The sequence below is a fragment of the Balaenoptera musculus genome, chromosome 15 (genome assembly GCF_009873245.2).
Source record: "Balaenoptera musculus isolate JJ_BM4_2016_0621 chromosome 15, mBalMus1.pri.v3, whole genome shotgun sequence".
Taxonomy (NCBI): Eukaryota; Metazoa; Chordata; class Mammalia; order Artiodactyla; family Balaenopteridae; genus Balaenoptera; species Balaenoptera musculus.
This window is the reverse complement of record NC_045799.1, coordinates 10,912,706-10,936,348: the sequence shown is the minus strand read 5'-3', so window position 1 is coordinate 10,936,348 and position 23,643 is coordinate 10,912,706. Positions and strand designations below refer to the sequence as shown.

The window sequence follows — 23,643 nt, the reverse complement described above, 5'->3', positions numbered from 1 at the left end:
CAGGACAGTCAGCCTCGCACTGGCACCCGGTGAGTGCTGACCGCAGGCCGGCCACCCTCCACCATGGCCCCCAAGGGCCCTACAGCAGCCCCAGAGAGGGGGCGGCTGCTGCTGTCCCCAGCTCACAGATGAGAAAACTGAGGCTCAGTGAGGTCAGGGAGCTTGGTGGGGGGGCGGCAGGAGCAAGATTCGAACCCCGGTCTCCGCACCCTGTGCTTGGGTCCTCGATGCCTGCGCAATGCTGAGTCCTCGTGCAGGGGGCATCCAGCAACTCGTGAACCAGCTCTCCGCACCTCCCCTCAGCTACTCCTCTCTGCCAGTAACCCTGACCCCCCTCCTCAAACCCCCACTGAGCACCTCCTGTGTGCCAGACACTGAGCAAGGCAGGCAAGGCCCTCGCCCTCCAGGGCTCCCAGTCCAGCAGGAGGCTGATGAGCCACCATTATAGCAGGGAGTCCATAGTGAAATGATGGGGGTACCAGACCCACCCATGGAGGAGGCGACCAAGAGCTGAGAAGGGAAGGCCGAGGAGGGAAGAAGGGGAAGGCGGGGGAGGGAAAGGTATCTGAAGCAGAGGGAACAGCATGAGCAAAGGCCTGGAGGTGCAGAGGACAAGGTGTAATCCAGAAATGGAAAGAAGTTCAGTGGGTTGGGGTGTGGCTCCAGGTGAGGTTGGAGAGGCCATCAGAGCACAGGTCAGGGGCCTTGGTGGCCCCAGGGAGGACTTTGACCTTGCAATTGGCTAAGGGTAACTGGGAGCCATGGGAGGTTTTGAGCAGGGGGTGAGTCAGCCCAGTTCACATGAGGCCAGGCTGCTGGCATCAAAGGCTTCCAGAAGCCACAGATCCATTGCCCCATCTCTGACCCAGGTTGCAAGGAGGCCAGCCTAGAACGCTGGCTGTCTTTACGTTTTTCCAAACCATCTCGAGATTGGAAAAATAACACCACATCCTTTGGGAATATCACCCAGTGTCTTCCAACACAATAGGAAAGTTCTCCCCCATATCTAACCTAAATCTCTGCTGCTACAGTTTTATACCTCACTCCTCAGCCAGGGTGGCGTCAGTGCAAGGATTCCAGGGACCCCACTGCCCTGAGAAAGCTCCGCTTCGCCAACTCCCTCCTATTCCCGCTCGGTAGGGCCCCTGCTTCCCACATCCCCTCCACCCACTGGATGAGCCCAGACTCCACACCTTTGCCCACCCTGGGGCCTCTGCCTGGAATAACGTTCCCTTTGCAACCGCGTCTATCCAGTGTCTAGTCCTGCGTTTTGTTTGTAGTCAGCTCCCACCACAAGCTCCAGAGCCCTCACTCTGAACCCCCTGGCAGATCTGCGTGACCCCCCACAAGCTTCCTCCTCCTCCGATACCTCCCGCACCCCACAGCCCCACATGTGCTGTGCGTAGGTGAGCTCTGGAAGCAACAAAGCCAGTCCTGGGCTCAAACCCCAGCTGTACCTGTGCCGCTCACCGGCTCTGGGCCTCGGTGATCACATCTGTAAAATGGAAATTCAGAAAAGGACCAAGGACACAATGTGCTGACAGCACAGAATGTGAACTAGACACCAGAAAGAGCTGGTTGTCTGTGTGCCATCGGCTGACCAAGACCCCAGCCTGGAGACCCCAGCTGCTGGGGCAGATGAGCCGAGGAGCGACCTCTGGCCCCGACGGAGGAAGCGGCGAGTGTCTGCTGAGCACCCACTGAGTGGAGCCCCAGTGCCAGGGACTGTCCCACGCGATAGATCCGTGAACAGCAGCCCGGTGTACGGATGGGGAAACTGACGCAGTCTGGCAGTGGAGGCACCATTTACCGAGCGCTCATAATCAGGCCAGCTGTCCACTACGTGCCTTATGTAAATTATCTTAGTAGATCCACACAGCCCCTGAGGTGTAGGAGCTGTTGCGAACCTAATTCAATAGATGAGGAAAACTGAGGCTCAGAGAGGTAACAAGACGAGCTCAGGGACCCAGCTAGGAAGCGGCAGAGCCAGGCTGAGGACCCGAGCGTGACTGATGCCGAGGCAGCACTTCTCGGGTGCGTGGGCAGGCATCCCGCGCTCTGGGGGTTCGCCCCAGCCCCGCGGGAGGACCCTCATGCCCCCACGGTCCCTGCCTGGGCTGTGCTGCTGCCAGCTTGGACCAGCTCACAAGAGTCGACGGTTAAATTTTCAGGAATGTTGGTAGCTTGAAATCAGCCATGACAGAATTAAGTACAGCGTGGAAATGGGCAAGTGCTACAAATGAGGTTTTGAGGTGTTTCTGTTTGTTTGTTTTTCTGCCTGTTGTTAAACTTTTATCAGCATACCACTGCCCCCACCCCTATCAGCACAGGCTCTGGGTGGCACTGGAACCTTCTGAAACTGCTAAACACACCCTCCCTCCATCCTAGCCAAGATGAGCAAGGGCACGAGGAGGGAGCAGGCAGGGAGATCCCCAAGGTCAGCGGGTGGGACATGGACTCTGGAGCCAGCCCCGGGGGGTTGGGGACCGGAACGCCCTCCCTCCACCTTCTCCCTCCACATCCCCACCACCCTCCCTCCCAGGCCTTCTGGGTCGTTCTTCCAGCCTCCCGCAGGTCCTCCACTTCAAGATAAGGGAGAAAGACAATCGCTAAACAGTTCCTCTGCATGCAGTTTGCTAGAACAAACCCAACCATCTGCCTGCCCAACATTAGGAAAGGAGGACCGAGGAGGAGAACTAAGGTTCGGTGCAGACCCATGCAATGTGCCAGCACCTGGCTGCGGACTGATTACTCACGACAAGGCCATGAGGTTCAATGACCCCACTCTTCATATGAGGAAAGAGCCTCTAAGAGGTGAAGAGGCTGGCTCAGGGAGCCACGTTTTCCAATGTGAGGTCTGGCTGTCACGTGGGGATTGGCCTCCTGGCTAGACCTCCCCGCTCCTCTTCCAGCCCAGATGTCACCTCCCCCAGGAAGCCTTCCTGGACCTCCCCCCAGTCCCTGCCTCACTTTAGTTACAGTGGACGGTGAATGGTGACTTGTCTGCCTCCCCCACTAGACAGAGAGTTCCATGCAGGTGGGGCTGGAGGCGTTCTCCAGGGCCTGAAAGAGTCACAGCGCATCTTTATGGGACCAGAGGATAAGGATTGAATGGCTGGGGCTGCTTCCCCCACTTCAGCAGGCTGTGCATCCCAAGGTGCAGTCAGTGGAAGAACAGGATAAAGATAAGAACTCCCACTGTGTGCCGGACTCCAAGGCAGGGGTGGACAAATGACTTCCGTAAAGGGCCAGATAGTGAATTTTTTTGGCTTTGCAGGCCTTATAGTCTTTGTCACAGCTACTCAACTATACCGTTTTAGAGCAAAAGCAGCCACAGATAATGTGCAAATGAATGAGTCTGGCTATGTTCCACTAAAACATTATTTACAAAAGCAGCAGCTATTGATGGATGACCCCTGGGTGGCCAGCACTCTGTCTGCTACCTGCTCTAAAGGTTTAAAATCTCATTTAATACTCCCAACACTGTATGAGGCAAATATTATTATTATCCTTTCCATTTTGCAGATAAAGAAACCAAGACTCAGAGAGGACGGGAAATGACTCAACCAAGGTCACACAGGTCAGAACTGCCAGAGCTGGGATTTGAACCTGGGCATGATGGGCTCCAAAGCCCAGCTACTTCGTGCTAGGCTGCACCTGCTTCCGCAGGGGCTGTGCTGAGGACACCACCCCCCCTCCGCTGCCATGAGCCTGAGCAGGAGGGAGGGGGCCCCAGAATGGAAGCAGGTTCGTGACCCAGACCTGCCAAGCTAGAAACGTAGCACTGGGGGTGGCTGAGAAACATCAAGCCCCATCCCCTGCAGGCTTCAGGGTGTGGGAGCCCAGGTCCCTTCGGACCAGCGTCAGATCCCAGCAGCGCCTCTCCTGGCGGATCCCTGGTGGGGCTGATCCTTTGTAGTTGACCCTTGTGATCTCACCCAGCGGGCTGCAAAACAATCCCCCCTCTGGTGGACTCGGCATGAGATGGCCGGGCTGAGATCCCTGGAATCCCAGGAGCCTTCAGTGGGCTCCTGACAAGTCCCAGCGGATGTTTGTCGCCTTTAACCAAGGGTCACACTCTTCATGTTTAGTTGTTGACACAACAGCGGCACTGACAGCTCAGAACAGAGGCTGGGCACCTTGGAGACCCCACTCCTCCCCCGAGACCATCCCCCCCCTCCCCCTCCCCCTGCCGGCATTACCCTTTAGCGGCTGGACTGTAGGCAGGTCGGGCAGCCCTGGGCAGCCGGCACTCTGCAGGGCATGAGAGGCAGGCCGGGGACCTCACTGTGCCCCTGGGCAGAGGAGAGAGGTACAGAAGTCATGCGGGTCCCAAACCTTCGGTGGCAGACAGGACGGCCTCTTCCCCGCGTGTCCCTCACTGCCTCTCTCCGGCCCGGCACCCGCGCAGCACCTGATGCTTGGATCCAGCTGGGGAGCGCAGGGCAGGCGGGCCAGCTGAAGGGGCTCCTTACCCAGCAGCTGCTCCCCAGACACTGAAGGGACCGTCCTGGGCCTCTTCCCCCAAGGTGCAGCCAGAGGGAACCGGAGCCTGTTCTGCTAAATCTGTCCTGCTCGGTGCTGCCCAAAGCTGCCCACCGGCCACAGGGAACCTGCAATTTCACCTCATTTGGAAGTGATGCTTCTAAATTTAACGGTGTGGGCTCTCGGGGCTGGGCAGCGTTTATGCCTGAGTCCCTCACTTAGGGCTCTTTTATATCCGTTCAAATGCCAGCCAGGGATTAGTTTGCTTATAGGAGCTTCCAAAATAGCCCTTTGGTTTAGCACGAAAGGAAATGGCAGAATAGCCCAGGATGAGGAATGTGAGTTTATACATAAGAGGGAAGGGCGTCCTGAGGAGGCTTCTCTGGGAACCAGACTGTCTGCACCAGATGGAGTCCAACTCCCTCATCTTACTGATGGCCAGACCCAGCCCAGAGGGGTCAGACGACCTGCCCAGCTCACCCAGAGGTGAATGGAAGAGTCAGAAGAATCCAAACTCCCTGTCCTTGCCAAAACCCAGTCCCCTGCTCCTCCGCTGGAGCCCACTTAAAATCCCGTAGCTGACCCACGCAGGATGGACGCCTTCCGTCGGCTTCCACGCCTGCCGGCTTGGGCTCCCCTCTCCCTGCTGAGCGCCTCCTGAGCCAGGTTGTATGGGGCCGGGAAGACGTGCCCGGGGAAACAGGAGAATGCGGTTCCAGCCGCATGTGATCTAGAACAAGTTCCCTCCCCTCTGAACCTCTGTCTCCCAGTCTGTAAAATGGGAGGATTGGGCTAGAACTCAGGCTTCCCTCAAGCACAGCACACTCTGGGCCACGTGAGGGATGCCCAGTGGACTCTATGAGTCACTCGGTGGGAGAGTTATCTTGGTCTTTAGTCTTTTAGTCTTTAGTCCCCTTTTCATCATGGCTCCCCGGCTCTCTGTCACTTGCCGCCCTTCCTGTTCAACAGAGCACAGAGCTGGCCCCGGGCACAGAGCCAGGGGCGGGCAGAGGAGGAGCTTGAATGCAGTCAGGTTGTTTTGTTTTGTTGAATTTCATTTAAGGTAACCTTCCATTTAGAGCAAGCTGTCTTCTGTATGATTTAAAGTGTTTTTTTAAATAGCATGTTTAAATGAAGACAGTACGGATTTGAAGGGCACTTGGTTTAAATAGAGCAAGTAGGCACCCACCTGCCTGGCAGCCCACATTCCTGGGTCCTGCCACCAGCTCTCAGGGGCCACCGTGGAAGTGGCACCTGGAGCCCGTGGCACCTGGAGACCCCAGGTGTGTCTCTGCAGATGGCCAGCTGGCCTCAAGGAGACAGATGGGCTGATGGCTCCGGCTTCTGGTATAAGAGAAGAGCAAGCAGCTCCTTGGGGAGCCCCAATTGTCCCCCCAGAGTCCACTGTCCCACAGCTGCAGGGCAAATGGAAACTTCCTGATGGCCAGATGGTTCAAGACCAGGCACGGGAGTCAGGATCCGGGATCCAAGAGGGCCCTTGCCTCAGTGTATCATGCAGTCCACAGCCCCCTGTGTTCTTCCTGCCCAGGGCAGGCCTGGGAGGAGTTCCTGTCCTGCTCCAACTCTGGCCTGTAGGCTCGTCAAGGACCAGTCACAGGAGAGCACGGGCAGGCCCTCTCATGGACTTCACAGCACACCTGTGCCCATTTCACAGATGGGAACACTGGGGATGCAGCCACAAATGGCCAAGTGCAAGAGACAGGTTAGATAACCCATACAAAAGAAATTTGTGCGGCCGTTAGGAATATGATTTTGAGGAATAGTGACATGGGAAAATATTTGAGATAAGATGTGAGTAAACCAGAGCAAGATGTAAACGGTATACAGCATGTTTTATTTTTGAAACAATACCTTATGAATGTGCTACAATGGACATGTATTCCCTCAAATTAAGAAAAAAATGTTAATTTGAAGAAAATTGAGAGATTGACTAAGCTGTCCTCAGTCGCACAGTAATCAAGCTGCCAAGCTAACTGCGTGTCCTCCAACCTAGAGAACGTTGCTTCTCAGGATGAACCTGGGATCAAAGGAGAAACTTTCCTCTTTAAAAAAAAGGAAAAAAAATTATTAAAGTCCGCAGATATCGTCTACACTCCCAGCTAACTCCACTGGGTTTTATGAGGCAAAAATGACTCATGAATTTCTGTGAAATATCCAGAGGGTGTTCTAATTTAAATGGCCCCTGATCACCACCGACACACGCCCATTGGCGGGTCGACCAGGGGTCACCTGGAAGAGACAGCAACTCTTGGGGGAAGGAGCCTCCTGAGGCCGCCACGGGGGTAGGAGTGTGTGTGGGTGTGGGGAGGGGAGACGGGAAGCTGGAGCTGCCCAGAGATGGGGGGAGGTGATGAAGCTGAGCCTCTGGAAGCACCACCCCCACCCTGGCCTGCTTAGGACCAGCAATAAAAATGCGGTCAGGCGGGAGGGACTGGGCATCTCCCCACAGCACCCCTCTGAGGTGGGCACTGTTACCACCCCCATTTTACAGACCGGGAAACTGAGGCTGGTAGAACTGAAATGGCCTGAACTAACACGTGGCAGCACTAGGTCTTCAGTAACTCACCTTAAAATGCTTATGTGCGGGCAGCGTGGCCCGTGTGCGTAGACCTAGCCCACATCCTAGGGGTGAGTAGGTGTTGCGTGCAGGGCGCTAACGTGGGTCCGCACTCCAGAAGCAGCTATGGGAGGGTCTGTACCTCAGCGCCGCTGACATTTGGGGTCATTCTTCACTGTGGAGGTTGTCCTGCGTATTTAGCCGCATCCCTCCCACCCCTTGATGCCAGGAGCTCTCCACCCTCCAGTTGTGACAACCAAGACTGTCTGCAGACACTGCACTGTCCCCCGGGGGCGGGGGTGGGGTGCAGAATGGTGCCCGATGGGAAGGACCGGGTTAAAGGTTAAAGGCAGCTGTCAGATCTGCACGAGAGGGCTGGTGAATTAGCATGCTGGGTGTCAGGAACGATTTCTCACGGGTGAAAGGAGTAGTGTTGTAGATACTGTATTCCGTTGGCTACGAATGTTGTTCAGGCTCCTTCTCCTGACATGAATAGGGTGTGGGAACCTGCGGGCCCCGGCAGCCCAACATATGCAGAAGAGGCCCTGGGCCTACAGCTCCCACTGGGCCTCTGCCACCACCACCCCTCACACGCACGTGTGCACACGCGCACACACGCCAGGGTATGGATGAAGGCCTGGAGGTCTGAGCGTGAGGCCTTGAGCTTGGAGTAGAGGTTGACCTTCTCCTTGGGGGGTGTTTGCTGTAACATCAGAGTTCTGCGTGAGACCTGCCTTCATCGTAACCCCCTACCTGGAGGCCAGGAGAGACCCAAAGGCTACCTACCTTTTTAATCCCAAAGAACCTGACTGCTGATGAACGCACACACTGGTTTGGGGCAGCTCAACACAGGCAGGGTTTGGATTCAAACCCAGGCAGGCAGAACTCTGCCGGCCACGTGGGCCAACCCGTCCACCCTGGATGAACCGCCTGGAATTCTCGGTAATCTTGGAGACACAGACTCTCCCCCCGCCACACAGCTGGACATCAGAGCCCAGGAGTCTCTCTCCAAACCAGCCAAAAGGACTGGGAAATAATTCTGTTCCTGACTGCTGTCTGTGGAACAAGTTAGGGCCAACTTCTCCACTAGGGACGGGGGCACAGTGCACAGGCCCCATGAAAACGTGAGGATTACTTTTAAAATCAGAAGACTACAAAATGAAATTTTAGGTCAAAGAGAATGTTTTATTATATAATGTAAAATTATATTATTTATATATATTAATAGACTGTATTTTATTTTATACATCCATCTTTATACCAGTCATAATATCCTATACTATTTAATATTTTTTATGCAGGAATTGTCCCCGGAAGGCCAAGGTGCTGGGGGGGTGGGGATGGCACGAAAGTCGTCACGTGGCCCTGCCCTTGGCCCTCTCCTAGCCCCGCCTCCAATCTGTCTGCCTCTAGATCAATCCTTCCACCTCCCACCCTGCCCTGGGGCTCCCTATCCAGCTCCCTCCCACACAAGTCTTTATGATGCAAATCAGATTCACCCTTCCTTCCTGTCTCCCCCTTTCTCAGTTTTATCTCCCCCTTCCCTACTCCCAAGTCCACTGGGCCTGACCCCCCAAGATGGAAGAGCTAAGAGAGCCAGGCCGGACCTTGCACTTGACCCAAATCAGCTCATTTGACCCTCAGTGAAATGTGCTGCAGGTTTCACTCCATCCCATTCTGGCTTTTGGGTCTAATGAATTTGAGTTTTGGCTTCTGGCCCGTGCTATCGACCGCAGGCCTCAACTTCCAGATCTCTAAAATGGACTGAGTGGTTCCCAGGTAGAAGTTATGTTTGGACATGATTCCTAGTGAGCTCATGCATATTTCCATATGTACATTATCCTTAGAGTCTTCTTTTCTGGAACTTACAAATTCATATTCCTTTGTACAGTTACCTAGTTTTTTTTTTTTTTTGTAATTTGCACTGTGTGGCATGTGGGATCTCAGTCCAGAGATTAAACCCGGGGCCCCTGCATTGGGAATGCAGAGTCTGTTTTTATTCACTGGACCACCAGGGAAGTCCCCAGTTATCCAGCTTGATCTCATTGATTTCCAGGGGCTATTTATAAATCCTGGATTGGTGATCTTTTCTGAATTTTCTCCCAGCCCTTCACTTACCTTTTACCTTGCTCTTAATGAGGTGTGCGTGCGTGTGAGTGTGTGTAACAGAAGCTTCAAATATTTACGTGTCTGGGTCTGTGAACATTCCTTCTATGCTTTAGAGTTTAGAACCTGCTTTGTCCACCTCTAAAATTGTTTCAGATCTGTGGACCACTGAAGTCTACAGTGAGATAGTGAGAAGTGAGAAGTCTACAGTGGGTGAGAATTTTGTCCTGCTGGCAGCTGGGCTGTAAGACCCTCAAGGGCATCGCTCTCCTCCTCCTTGGTCAAGAGATTTCACTCTGCACCCTGCTTCTCAGAAACACCCGGAATCTGTCCCCTCTTTCCACCCTTACCCCAGGACCAAGCCCCTTCACCTCTCGGGTCTCCACTGGTCTCCCCGCCTCCACTTGCCCTGAAAACTGGAGTGAGCTTTTAAAAATGTCCATCTGTTTCTTATACCCAACCCCAGATTCGGGGCTTCTGGGAGCTCTTAGGATTAAAATCGCACCCCCGCATCATACCCACAAGGTCCAGAAGGAGGCAGTGCCTAAGGATGGAACCCAGACAGGGACGACGGAGCGCTCCCTGCCCACTGCCCAGGAAGGCAAGAGCCCCCTTCTCACCCCTCAAACATTAATCACAACCAGGTCTTGTCATGGTAAAGGCAGGGCCAGGGGTTTGGGGGATGAGGGGCTGGGGGGTGGGAGGGATTGCAAAGCCTTTACATCATCCATCCTATTTCCAGCCTGTAAGGCAGCCCCTCACCCCATTTACAGCTGAAGTACCCAGACCCTGAACCCTGATGAAGATCGCTAGCCCAGCAGTGCTGAGTCAACCTCCTGGAATGCCCGAGACTCCCCAGCCAGCAGGCCCTGGGACTCCTGCACAGGCATATGGGCCAGTGGAGTGGGACTGTTTGCTAATAGAGGCTGTTAACAGCACGAGAAATGGTCAAGGGGTCAACAAGAGATGAGCCATCTGGTTGTCCCAAGGTAAACAATTTACAAGAGAAAAGTCAAGCCAGCTTGCCGTTCTGGTTTTTCTTTCGACAGTGCGGATGTGCAGTGTCCTTTACCCCTTGGTGCCGACTGGAAAGACAGAGACTGTCCCAGGCACCCTGGCCTCAGCTCCAGTGCCTCCCGGGAGGGGCAAGAAGGCAGGAGAAGTCAGATTTTTTTTTCACACCTTTTCTTGCCCCATTCTCAGGACTGAGTGATTTCACACCTACTGGTTAATCCACATTGTAAGGAGGGTAGGTTTCATCCCGAAGAAACAGACTTATTTTCTAGCACCCAAAGCCTTGAACTTAGAGAATCTTCAGCCTGAAATGTATTTCCTGTTGGAAGAAGACCCCCCTACTGGTCTCCCCAGGGATTGCAGCCCTGCTCTACCAACCGCTACAAATGCCCACCCGAAAGTGAGAGAGGGTCTCCGTTCTTGCCATTCAGAGTGAAGCCGGTGGATTCCCAAGCATGCGGAATACACATGCGGCTTAATAGCCTGAAATCAACAGATTGTGCTGAAATCATAATCCTGGAGTTTCCAAAAGTGTTGCAAAACATTCCAGGCAGACACTGGAGTTAGTATACTACAAGCTGTTTATCAATTAATTCCTTCTTTGCCAAACATTCTTACTTGGGTCTACGGGGAGATGATTTTGGTGGGAGTGAATCTCTGATTTTGTAATGAAAATCACCAGGGAAAAAGGTTCGCTTTACAGAGGCTCATGTTACAGAAAATGTGGCTGGAACAGGTAGTTCCCGTAAGAACAAAGCTAGTACTAACTTTTGAGCTCATGTAATAAAGAAAAGTGACATCTGGGGCCTAGGATTTGGGGTCTCTGCACTAACCTGTGAGACGCATAGCCACACATTCCCGGGGAGGATGATGGGTACAAGTCTTGGGGTCAAAATCTTGTTCAAGTCCAGCCTTTGCCTCCTTCTAACTATGTGACATGGATAAGCCACAAACTCTGAGCCTTAGTTTTCTCATCTACAAAATAGAAACCATTGAAATGGGGGCTTCCCTGGTGGCGCAGTGGTTGAGAATCTGCCTGCTAATGCAGGGGACACGGGTTCGAGCCCTGGTCCGGGAAGATCCCACATGCCACGGAGCAAGTAAGCCTGAGCGCCACAACTACTGAGCCTGCGCTCTAGAGCCCGAGAGCCACAACTACTGAGCCCGTGGGCCACAACTACTGAAGCCCACGCACCTAGAGCCCGTGCTGCCCAACAAAGAGAAGCCACCTCAATAAGAAGCCCGCGCACCACAACTAGAGAAAGCCCACGTGCAGTAACGAAGACCCAACACAGCCAAAAATAAATAAATTAAATAAATAAATATATTAAAAAAAAAAAAAAAGAGTCCTTCCTTGCCTCTTCCAGCCTCTGGTTGTGGCCCTTAATCCCTGGCCTTCCTTGGCTTTCGGCTGCACCGCTCCAATCTCTGCCTCGAGGGCCACATGGCCTTCTGTGCGTTCTGTCTTCACCAGGCATTTCTCTCTAGTTGTAAAGACACCATCGTTGGATCAAGGCCCACCCAGAAGACCTCCTCTAAACTTGATTACATCTGCAAAGACCGTATTTCCGAACAAGATCACATTCGCAGGTACAAGGGGGTAGGAATTCGGCATATCTTTTGCGGGGGGACACAATTCAACCCATAGCAGGTCGAAAACACTTTGTTTAGCCCGGCAGTTTAATGAGCTTTGGGATGTGCTAAGGTGGGCTCCAGGCATTGGTGGGGTGGGGGAAGAGATGCTGGACTGTTACGTGTAAGAAGGTACTGACATGTGCGTGTTGATGATTGACAGCTGGAGACGGGGAAGGCTATGGGGGAGGGGAGGGGAGAGCAGAATATGCAGAACATGGGACATTTTCCAGGCAATGGGATTTTAGGGTGGTGATTCCAGACTTTACTTCCAAGTGTGCTACCCCTGGGTTCCCATTACCCCAAATTCTGTGGACTTTCTTCCCGACAGCACCCTGTTTCCCTTTTTCTAGCCCACTGCCTTCAGTCTGCTGGGACTGGCCCGGAGCCCCACCATCCCCTCACTAAGGCGAGGACAAGGACCTCACTGGGCTAAGCAGACACAGCCTTCCTGGGAAGGGAAACTGGAGTAGGACAGCAGACAGAACATGCTGGATTTCGTTCATTCTGGCTTCGGTGAGTCCCTGACTGCAGTGTCTATCGTGAGACCGTCTCGGGTTCCCGAGCCCTTAGTTCAGGCCGTTTCCAGTCCTGTTTTTCTGGATCCATTCAGTGACCCCCACTCCCCATGACCTTCCAGGAGACCCCCTCAGCTTAAATTAGCCAGATTCTTTTGCACTGGCTCACCACAGACCTCTCCAAAGGCCGCTCTCCCAGCAGCCTTGTGTCAGCAAAACTTTAGGAAAAATGAAAGAATTGGAGCAGCATCCAGCGTGGAATAAAAGGGAAAAAGACAATTTTTTGTCTTTTTTTTTTCACATACCAAAAACCAGATATTTAATCAGGTAAACAAAACTATTCTAAATATACTTTTACTTTTTGATAAATATTGATTTATAATAATCCTAAGCATTTTTTTAATCTTAGAAAAAAACATCCAAAAACTTCAAATGAACTATATTTCAGGATCAGCTTGTCTTTATCTTGAAGGTTGGTTTTTAACCACCTTTGCATCCAGGGGTCCATTATCAGAACACAGCATAGGGCTCTGTCCCTTAAGCAGGTCCACATCACTGACTGACAGACCTATTTCCAGCCAAACAGGCTCTTTCCCCTGCACTCTCAGTGTGGCGTTGCCTGCCTCAGGCCTGTGACCCTCCCTAGGACTGTCTTTTCCTCTGGGAGGGTCAGACTCACCTATGATGAGTGATACTTCAAAATGATGGTGTCAAAAGGAAAAACAGAAGTGGCTTTTACTTCTTGAGCTGTTAATACTGCTCAGGAGAATGCTTTCTGAGGGACATGAACACAGCTTTGCGTATTTTGTTCTCCTAAAAATAATAGTGAACAGAATTGTGCTCTTGGTAATCTTATGCAGATTTGAGTTTGTGCTTTGAATTCTTCCCAGTGAATCCAATCACCTTAGGCCTGCAGTTTTCTATAGATCTGGCAAGCAGATATTCCAATCTCCCAAACTCCTTGGTTTACAATAGTTCTACCTACCCCGTAAAGCCCTACTGGCCTTCTAATAGTGATGACTGTTAACTATCCCTCATCCTCCTCGAGCTGCAAAGCTGGCTCTTTCCTTTTTAAAATTACATCCAGCAATTTTAGGAGAAGAATGAAATATTTTAGAAAATTAACGTATCAGCACAAAGCTATCTAGAAATGTTAAGACCCTCGAGAATCCTTGGGGATAGTGTGTGGGGGGCAGGGATTTCCCACTTGGGTCTTGGGCCCTGGTTAATATTAAGGGGAGGGTACCCCACAAGAAGCCTGGCAGATGCAGGCACCCAGGGGCTGCCGCTCAGGGCACCCACGTGAGTCCTGTGCCTGGCGCATGGAGACGAGGGGCAGTGGTGAGTGCTACTTGACACGTGGCCCTCTGGACAGCGTGGACCCCTCTCTTTCAGCCAGAGCATCGCAGCCTCAGCCAGACGCCCTCCCCGGCCATGGGGTTCTTCCTGCACACATGCTGTTTTGATTCTGTGCCCCTCAGTCTTTACTCGTTTTCCTGCCTAATGAGGTGAGCTTCACCCAGCCCAGCAGCAGTTCCTGTAAACGCTGGAGTTTCTATGACCCAACGTGGTGAGTTTGCAGGGAAGCGCTCCCGGAGGGCTGGGCTGGCTGGAAAGAGATGCTTCGCCCTTTCCAAGAACGGTAATGAGGTCTGAGGGTTCTGATGGCAGGCAGGGGTGCTGTGGGCTCCAAGAGCCCTGGGCTGGCTTGGGGTCAGAAGATTTGGGCTCCGGCCCCAGACACGCTAACTAGGCATCCGTCTCTCTCCTGGGTAAAACGGGATAATGTTCATACCTCACGGCATTGCTGTTGGGCTCCAACTGGATCACAGATGTACAGTGAGTCTGGAAACCATGATGCTCTGAGCAAGTAAAAGGAAGTATCACTGTTCCTGTGGCCATTACTATCATTATCATTAGAACCTAAGATCTTCCGTGGCAGGCAGAATATTATGATGACCCCCAGGACCTTTGACCTTGCCTGAAATCCTCTCCCCTTTGAGTGTGGGCGGAGCCCGTGAATATCAGGAGATATGACTCCTGTGAGTATGTCATCTTTTATGGCAAAAGGGAGATTATCCTGTGCAGGCCTGACCTACTCAGGAGAGCCCTGAAACAGGACCGGCTCTTCCAGGCAGAAGAGGTTTAAAGCATGAGAGGGACTCGGTGTGAGAGAGTCTCCATTGCTGGCTTTGAAGATGGGAGGGGATCATGTGGCCAGGAAATCAGAAGCCTCTAGAAGCTGAAAGTGGCCCTGGCTGACAGCAAGTAAGGAAGCGGGACTTCAGTCCTACAACCACGTGAAACTGAATGATGCCAACAAGAACAGTCTTGCAAGTGGATTTGTCCCCAGACCCTCCAAACAAGAACTCGGTCTACCCGGTATCTTAGATACCAACTTCTGTCCTCCAGAGCTGGGAGCTCATAAATGCGATTGCATTGAGCTGCTGAGTTTCCGGCAATTTGTTACATAGCAATAGAAAACCAATCCGCCCCCTGTGAGGAAGGCCTTAAAGTGGAAGGCTCCTACACCATCTCCCTCCCAGTGTGGTCTGGACAGTAGAGACGAGGTTGGAGACCTGACTCTCCCACTCGCTGGCTATGTGGGGTTGGCTGCAAGACCTCCCTCACAGCCCAGAGCTTCAGTTTGCTCATCTGTGAAATGGGGATGGAAATTAAGTGCATGTAAAGCATCCGAGTACGTCATAAGGGCACATAGTAAATGCTTAAGAAACATGAACATTGTACATGATAATGACTAGAAATCAGCTGGCGGTTGACAACTAACAACAGTGGGCCTGTGGTCGTCAGAGCTCTGCCCCCACGCCAGGGGCACAGGAACGAGCCCCAGCCCGTGTCCTGGGAGTCAGAACCTGAAAGTCACAACTCTGGAAACAGCGGGTGGTATGTGCCCAGCGTTCTTGGCGGGGTGAAGCCCAGGCCTCGAGCTCTGAGCCCCCCCTCGGAGTCTGGTGCAGGCCTGGGGGTGCTTCGCTCCTCAAGACCCCCTTTGCTCTGGCTTCCCTGAGGAGGAACTCTGCTGCCTCACTCTGTCCCCCTCCATCTCAGTGAGGCCCGAGGCCAAGGCCTGTCCTCGTGAGGAAGAAGCTCGCCCCGGACCCAGGAGGAGAGGTGGGTCCAGTCTCCGAGTTCTATTCCTGGTACTTGCCCTTACCAGCCCCACCACACCCCAAATTCTCCAGGCTCCAAACCCTGGGGCCCCTCTGACTGCCCTTCTCATTGCCTCCCGTCCTCAGAGCAGCTGCTGAAGTCCCCGCACCCCGGCCCCAATTAGTCCTCCCGCCTCTTCCCACTGACCACAGTTCCAGCCACAGGAGGCTGGAGTAAGTTTCTAATTAAACGCAACTTGACTGCTGGGGATGCCAGTCAAATCCACAATGAGATGCCACTTCACACCCACTAGGATGGCTGTAATCAAAGAGACAGACAGTAACAACTGTTGGTGAAGATGTGGAGAAACTGGAGCCCTCGGGCACTGCTGTGGGCACGCAGGACAGTGCAGCCGATCAGGAAGATAGCTTGGCAGTTCCCCCAAAAGGTTAAACACAGAGTTTCCATATGACCCAGCAATCCCACTCCCAGATATATTCACAAAGGAATGAAAACATATGTCCGCACAAAGCCTGTACACAAATGTCCATAGCAGCATTATTCCTAAGAGCCAAGAGGTGAAAACCACCCAAATGTTCATCAGCTATTGAAGAATAAGAAAAATGTATGAAGGTACACTCATACAATGGGATGTTTTTCACCATATAAAGGAATGAAGTACCGATATATGTTACAACATGGATGAATCTAGAAAACATGATGCTGAGTGAAAGAAACCAGACACAAAAGGCCACGTATTATATGATTCCATTTACACAAAGTGTCCAGAACAGGCAAATCCATAGAGACAGAAGCTAGATTAGTGGTGGCTGGGGGTTGGGAGCAGAGGAGAGTGGGCGTGACTGCTCTCACCGGTACGGGATTTCTTTTGGGGGCATTGAAACTGTTCTGGAATTGGATGGTGGCAATAGCTGCACAACTTTGTGAAAAGGCTGAAAACCACTGAACTGTACACTTTAAAAGGGTGTGTTTTATGGTATATGAATTATATCTGAATTTTTTTAAACAGGTTTAAAAAAAAGTGCTGACAGCAGCTTGCTAAGTGCATGACCTTGCACAGGTGATGTGGCCTGAGCCCGCAACTCCCCGTCTGTGGAACAGGACTAACCACAGTGTTGCCTTGTGGGTCCGCCGAGATCACATAAGAAAACGCAGGAAAGCAGTGCTCAAAGAACGGAATTTGTGTGAGGAGGAGTCGCAGGTCTAGTATAAAGTTGGGGTGGTCTCCCAAGGGTCTGCTTCCCCCAGCAGCTCTGCTCCCTTATATACTTGCTGCCTGGCTGACTTTCCTCATCTTTGCACCCCCGCTGCCTGGCTTCCCTGTTCCCTCTGCCTGGAATGCCCAACTTGTCCTCCCTCAGCAGGTCCAGACTTGCCCCTGCCTTCAAGCGTGCCCCTGGCAGCTCCCCCTCTGACCAGCTCTCCCTGACCCATCAGAGCCTTAGGGAACGCCGTCCCCTTCCAGAGGCCCTTAAAGGGAGGTGCTGATCACAGGCTGAGTCACACTGAGAGCTTTCATCTCCTGAGCCAGGCTCTGGGCAACTCGAGGAGAAGGGTCACGTCTGATTTTTTTTTTTTTTTTGGCCGCACCGCGAGGCAGGTGGGATCTTAGTTCCCCGACCAGGGATCGAACCCGTGCCCCCTGCATTGGAAGCATGGCGTCTTAACCACTGGTCCGCCAGGGATGTCCCACATCTGATTTAAGTGTGTCCCAAATTTCATTCATTATCACCTTCACAATTTCCCACATATTTGAGTGCCACCTGTATTATAAGTTCCTTAATACTTTTTAAAATCAGCTCACTTTTCAGGGCTTCCCCGGTGGCGCAGTGGTTAAGAATCCGCCTGCCAATGCAGAGAACACAGATTCGAGTCCTGGTGCGGGAAGATCCCACGTGCCGAGGAGCAACTAAACCCATACGCCACAACTACTGAGCCTGCGCTCTAGAGCCCGTGAGCCACAACTACTGAGCCTGCGCTCTAGAGCCCGTGAGCCACAACTACTGAGCCCTCATGCCATAACTACTGAAGCCCGTGCACCTAGAGCCCGTGCTCCGCAGCAAGAGAATCCACCGCAATGAGAAGCCCGCGCACTGCAAAAGAGTAGCCCCCAGCTCATCGCAACTAGAGAAAGCCCGTGCGCAGCAACGAAGACCCAACACAGCCGAAAATAAATAAATAAATAAAATCAGCTCACTTTTCAAAAAATAGATGAAATTAGAAAGATGCTTCTCATAACTGTAAATGAAGAGCCAGTGTCATTCCCCATCTATAGTAATATAAACAGTAACTGCAAAATGTTCACACTGAACACAAAGCCAAGTTCCAGGGCCAGTAGGCATGCTTGCCTGCTAAGCCTCTGTGCTTTCAAGGGGGAGATTAGTGGGTCTTAGGGAGGCATCAAAGACATATTAACAAGTAGAGACTTTCTCGTTGGCGTAATCGGGACTGAAAGATACTTGAAACAGGACCTGCACGTGATCCGTGAGTCACTGTTATTTAATTTCTGTGCCTCCTGAATCATCTTCCCTCATCTCCCACAAATTGTGACTTAACACCTCCTTTCCTGGCCCCTCATCTAAGTGGGACCACCTCTGCCCCCCTTTCCCCATCCCGGCTTTACTTTTCTCTTTAGCATTTAATACCATCCGATATCCTATATGCTACATTTTCCTTGTCTGTCTGTCACCCCAGCTAGAATGCAAGCTCTAAGAAGCAGTTTCCTGCTAATGGCCCAGCATCCCCAGAAGGTGCCTGGCACCTAGGAGGCTTCAGTAAATATCTGCTGGTTGAATGGATGGGCGGATGGTTGGATGAATCTTGTACGTCCAGCAGCTTTGTACTATCTTACACTAACTTTGTATCAAATCTTACACACAGGAGATGGCCCAATAAACAATTGTTGAGTGAGCAAGTGAATGAATGAATCCATCCATCAATACATTTTTGCCTGGACAGTGAAGCTGTCAGTTTTTAAGATAGCCCAGACTTCTTCATGTGTATATGTTTCCAAAGTCCCTGATTCTAAATTCTTCCTGCAGATTTTCTCCAGGACTAAAGGAATGGAGCCTTTGCCAAGAAAAGTGTTTGAATTCTCAGGCCTCCAGTTTAGATTAAATGTGATGGTTTACCAGGAAAAGAAAGTTGGGGACCCCAAGAAGTTATGGGGGGCTCGAGGAGTGGGGAGAGCATTCCCCAGGGCCAAACCCCTCCTTGCCCCCTTGCCCAGCACCCTGGCATGCTGCCGAGCCGGAGAAGCCAGGCAGACACTCAGGCACACTGCAGTTACTAAGTGATCCTAAGTACATCAAGATGGGTGCGTTGACGCGAGCCACTCAGAGAAGATCTGGAATGAATTGGAGGGTTGTTAAGATCGCCAACTTAAGCCTCTTCTCACAGGAAAAATATTTATTTCACTGAGCTCTGCTTTTTGGAAAGCTGCGCGTGTAACAGTCTACGTCGATCTAGCAGAGTTTTGGCTACTGCTGGTTTTTGTCTCTTCTTCTGTCGTGTGTGTGTGTGTGTGTGTGTGTGTGTATGTCCACAATTATTAAGCAATCAGCCAGAAGACACAGCCAGGACACTCTGCTCTACTTTAACCAGAAAAAAAAAAGGACACAAACTGAGTTCTTGCCTTGCAAGAGGCAATTGCCTCTCTCCTTCCCTTTTTATCTGATATGCTCTCCCCCAACCCCACTCCGGTTTGCGGGAAAAAAGTACAGACAAGCATGAGGAAGAAAGTAAAACTAGCTCACTCTTACTCTTCCAAGGAGCATGATTATCTTTTAGTGCACCGTGTTCTTTCCATTCCTCTTCTACTCTTTGGAGCCGAAGGGCCTGGGTTGGAATCCCAGCTCTGCCTCTTGCTGACTGTGTGACCCCGAGAGTCATGTCACCACTTGGAACCTCTGTTTCCTCATCTGTAAAATGGAGTAATAATAGTACCCACCTCTTTGGGTTGTGGGGAGGAGTAAACAAGAAAGTATGTAAAGAACTTAGCAGAGTTTCCAGCACATAGTAAATGCTCAATAAATGGTACCTATCCTTACAGGATCAATATATACAATATTTATACCTTCTTTTTCATGAAAGAGTATAGCATGTACATCTTCTCATTTCACTATTCTCATCAGCATTTTTAATGACTACAAAATAGTTCATTGCAGGACTACACCAGCAATATTTTTTTCACTATTCTCTATGAACAGAAATAGAGGATGCTTCCACAATATCACAAAGATTGCTGTGACAAACTTCTCCAGAGTCAAATCTTGGTCTGCAATTGATGTTCTTTAGGATGAATTCTCAGAAGTGGAATTATTGGGTCAAATGGTATGAACACTTCTGAGAACCTCAATATATCATATTTAGCACTGCAAGTTGTTTCCAAAAAGATTTCCCACGGATGTGTATGACACAATCCATCTCACCATGTCCCAGCTGCACTGAGGATTATTACCTTTTAGTTATTGCTAATTTGACAAGCAAAAATGTCACCTCCTTCTTTAATTGCATTTTAAAAAATTTTGCCCACTATTTTTCTAATACTGATTTTATCAGCTACAATATGTTGAATGCTTAATATATGCCACACATGGGCTAAGGGCTCTCCATAAAATATCAATATCTTAATCACACTCTGGATAAGAAGTGGAAGCTGGGGCTTGAACAGATATTTGTACACCTGTGTTCATAGCAGCATTTATTCACAATCACCAAAAGGTGGAAGCAAGCCAAGTGTCCATTGACAGATGAATGGATAAACAAAATGTGGCCTATCCATATAATAGAATATTCTTCAGCTTTAAAAAGGAAAGAAATTCTGACACATGCTACACGATGGATGAACCTCGAAGACATTATGCCGAGTGAAATAAACCAGTCACAAAAGGACAAGTATTGTCCGATTCCACTTACATGAGGTTCCTAAAGTAATCAAATTCATAGAGACAGAAATTAAAATGGTGGTTACCATGGGCTGGCGCAGGGGGAATGAGAAGTTATTGATTAATGGGTACAGAGCTTCAGTTGGGGAAGATGAAACAATTCTGAAGATGAATGGCGGTGATGATTGCACACAACAGTGTGAATGTATGTGATCCCACAGAACCATACACTTAAAAATGATCAAAATGGTAAATTTTGTGTTATATATATTTTACCACACAAAAGTATCTTTCTTTTTTAAAATATTTATTTATTTATTTATTTTTGGCTGTGTTGGGTCTTTGTTGCTGCGCGCGGGCTTTCTCTGGTTGCCGCGAGAGGGGTCTACTCTTCGTTGCGGTGCGTGGGCTTCTCATTGTTGTGGTTTCTCTTGTTGCGGAGCACGGGCTCTAGGCACGCAGGCTTCAGTAGTTGTGGCATGCGGGCTCAGTAGTTGTGGCTCACGGGCTTAGTTGCTCTGTGGCATGTGGGATCTTCCCGGACCAGGGCTCGAACCTGTGTCCCCTGCATTGGCAGGCAGATTCTTAACCACTGCGCCACCAGGGAAGTCCCACACAAAAATATCTTAATCAATTTTTGTAACATCTTGTGAGGTAGATGCTATTATTACCCTCCCCACTTCTTTAAAAGATGATGAAACTAAGGATCAGATGATGAAACACATTCCCAGAGTCACACAGCTTATCAAGTAGTAAAGACAGGCTTTAGATGCCAGGTCGTGCCCTTAAAGACTATGTTATCCTGCAAGAATTCTGTAGACACATAATCAGAGGGGAAAATTCAACCAAACTCAAGGTAGCAGGTGGAGTTGGTAGGCACCCAGTGCCAGATGGAGCTGTTGGCCCTCAGGGTGCAGAGTTCAGTTCTAAATTTATTCTCTGACCTTCTTGTGGGTTCTAAATTTGGCCAAACAAGTTCTTCCAGCTTAATCGATGACGTGAGTACATTGTTTTGAAGATCAAACCTTTTTCCTGGTATGAAAGTGTAAACTAATGCAGAGTTTGTTTGAAGAAGCAGCCCAGTTGCCTGTCAACAGCCAGCTGAGGATAATCCTGGGCTTGCTGACGGTGGACACACGTGGTTACTGACAGATTTCTCAGGAACAGTGATTAACACTGTTTCCTGAACCAAGTCTGAAATTCTCCTCCTGAATGAACCAGAAACAGAGCCTCAAGAAAAAGCTTGGGAAAAAAATTCTAACCAGAGCCAATCTTAAAATTTTCCTAAAATTACTAATTAAGAACAAAAGAGGACTCCAGATAATCTTCAGGCCAGGGAGGAATTGCAGAGTCTTCGGAGACTCATGGGACTCAGCCTGTGGGTCCCCACTTCTCTGGGAAGGTATCAGGGTGGTTGACTGGTCCAAGATCCCTTCTCAGACATCTTGCCTCCACCGGGTTGGAACAACCATGTGACCTTTGTGGTCTGGCCACTGGTGACTGAAAAAGTGTTGGAAACTGGACCCAGGAGAGACCATCCACTCACTGGCCAGAAACATACAACTTCTGGTGCTTGGCCTGAAAGGATGCGCCTGGACATGTGATTCCCTCCCTCAGGAATACAAATGAAGAGACATGGAAGGACATTTCAGTTGGTGCAGATACTTGAGCTGAAGGGTCATGGATATTTGGAGTTGGAATGGCCATTCCGGGAGCGCACACACACAGAGGTATGTGGAAGAGGGACAGATGCTGTGGCAGTCTGGATCCCTGTGACAATGTTGAGTGGCTGGATCAAGCTTCACCTAAAACCTACACTACCACTGGACTTTTCCATACATGACCCAACAAATCTTTCTTCAAATTAGTTTTGTTAGATTTTCTGGAGTTTGGTGTTTGTTTTGTTTTGTATAATCAAAAGGAACATCTCTGTGACCGTCCAAGTCATCCCCTTCTTACCTAGAATTGTTACAGTAGATTTATGGTCCAGAGAACCCAAACACACTACACCAAAGCAGGTAGAAGCCCTTTGAGACAGTTAGGATTCCAAGCTGTGTCCCTGCATGTCCCTAATGACAAGCTCCCCTGTTCTGGTCTGCAGCACTTGGAGGAGGGGCAAGGAGGCGAGGAGGATTTTGCTACAGGAACACGCTGTCCTCACGACGACCCCTTCTCAGTTTCAGAACTGCTGTTATCACAATCTCTCTGAAGGTCCTGGACAAAGGGTGAAGCCCGGAACTCCTGAGGCTGAAGGGCAGGTCGGGGGCCTGGGAGAGAAGGGGGAGAAATATGTCTTCCGTTTCCCCTGGCCCCTGCAGAATAGCTGTTGTCCACAGTGAGTTTAGCTGACAACAGGGACAAATAGCAGTCACTCAGCAGGCAGTGCCCCAGCGCTCAGGGCGCTCCTGGGGGTGAACCCAGTCTCATCCAGGCAGAGCGGCTCGGCGGTCAGTGGTAGTTCTGGGATGCAAATCTGCATCTAATGGGCTCCAGGTGTGGCACCTTTTCCAAAACGCTGCGGCGAAGCTCTGCCGACTTCAGGCCTTTGGCTGTGGCCACATCTGCCCTCGCATTTCCCTTCCAGCTGGTTCCACAATCGGCAGCCCCTCCAGAGGCTCCGAGGAGCTGACTGCTGATGAGAAAAGGATTCGCTGCAAACTTGACTCTCCCTCCAGCCTCTGCCGGACCCACCGGAGGTGTGGGTGTGTGCAGCCCACCTGGGAGCCTCTGCTTTTGTCATCAATCAGGCTGCCTTGATTAGGGCCAGACCCCGCTGAGGACGGGGAAAGCCAAAATGTATTAAAAGTAAATTTCCGGGCTTCCCTGGTGGCGCAGTGGTTGAGAATCTGCCTGCCAATGCAGGAGACACGGGTTCAAGCCCTGGTCTGGGAAGATCCCACATGCCGCGGAGCAACTGGGCCCGTGAGCCACAATTACTGAGCCTGCGCGTCTGGAGCCTGTGCTCCGCAACAAGAGAGGCCGCGACGGTGAGAGGCCCGCGCACCGCGATGAAGAGTGGCCCCCGCTCGCCGCAACTGGAGAAAGCCCTCGCACAGAAACGAAGACCCAACACAGCCATAAATAAATAAATAAATAAATAAAAGACTTTCTCTCTATTAAAAAAAAAAAAAAAGTAAATTTCCAAAGGAAATAAAGAAGCAATAAGAATTGGCCACATCTGTGAAATCGGGTGCTTTTTAAGCGCCAGGTCCCAGGCCTGGGTTTGAGCTCAGGTGGTGGCCATCATAGGCGCTGCCGTCATCACTGCCGTCCCCCCACCCCGACCCCGGGG

The 23,643-nt window shown here is 50.9% G+C and overlaps 1 protein-coding gene across 4 annotated transcripts in view; it reads right to left on the bottom strand.

Moving 5' to 3' along the window:
* Positions 1-23,643, bottom strand: part of RIPOR3 (RIPOR family member 3) — a 72,607-nt gene that overhangs the window by 29,485 nt on the left and 19,479 nt on the right. The window lies entirely within an intron of this gene.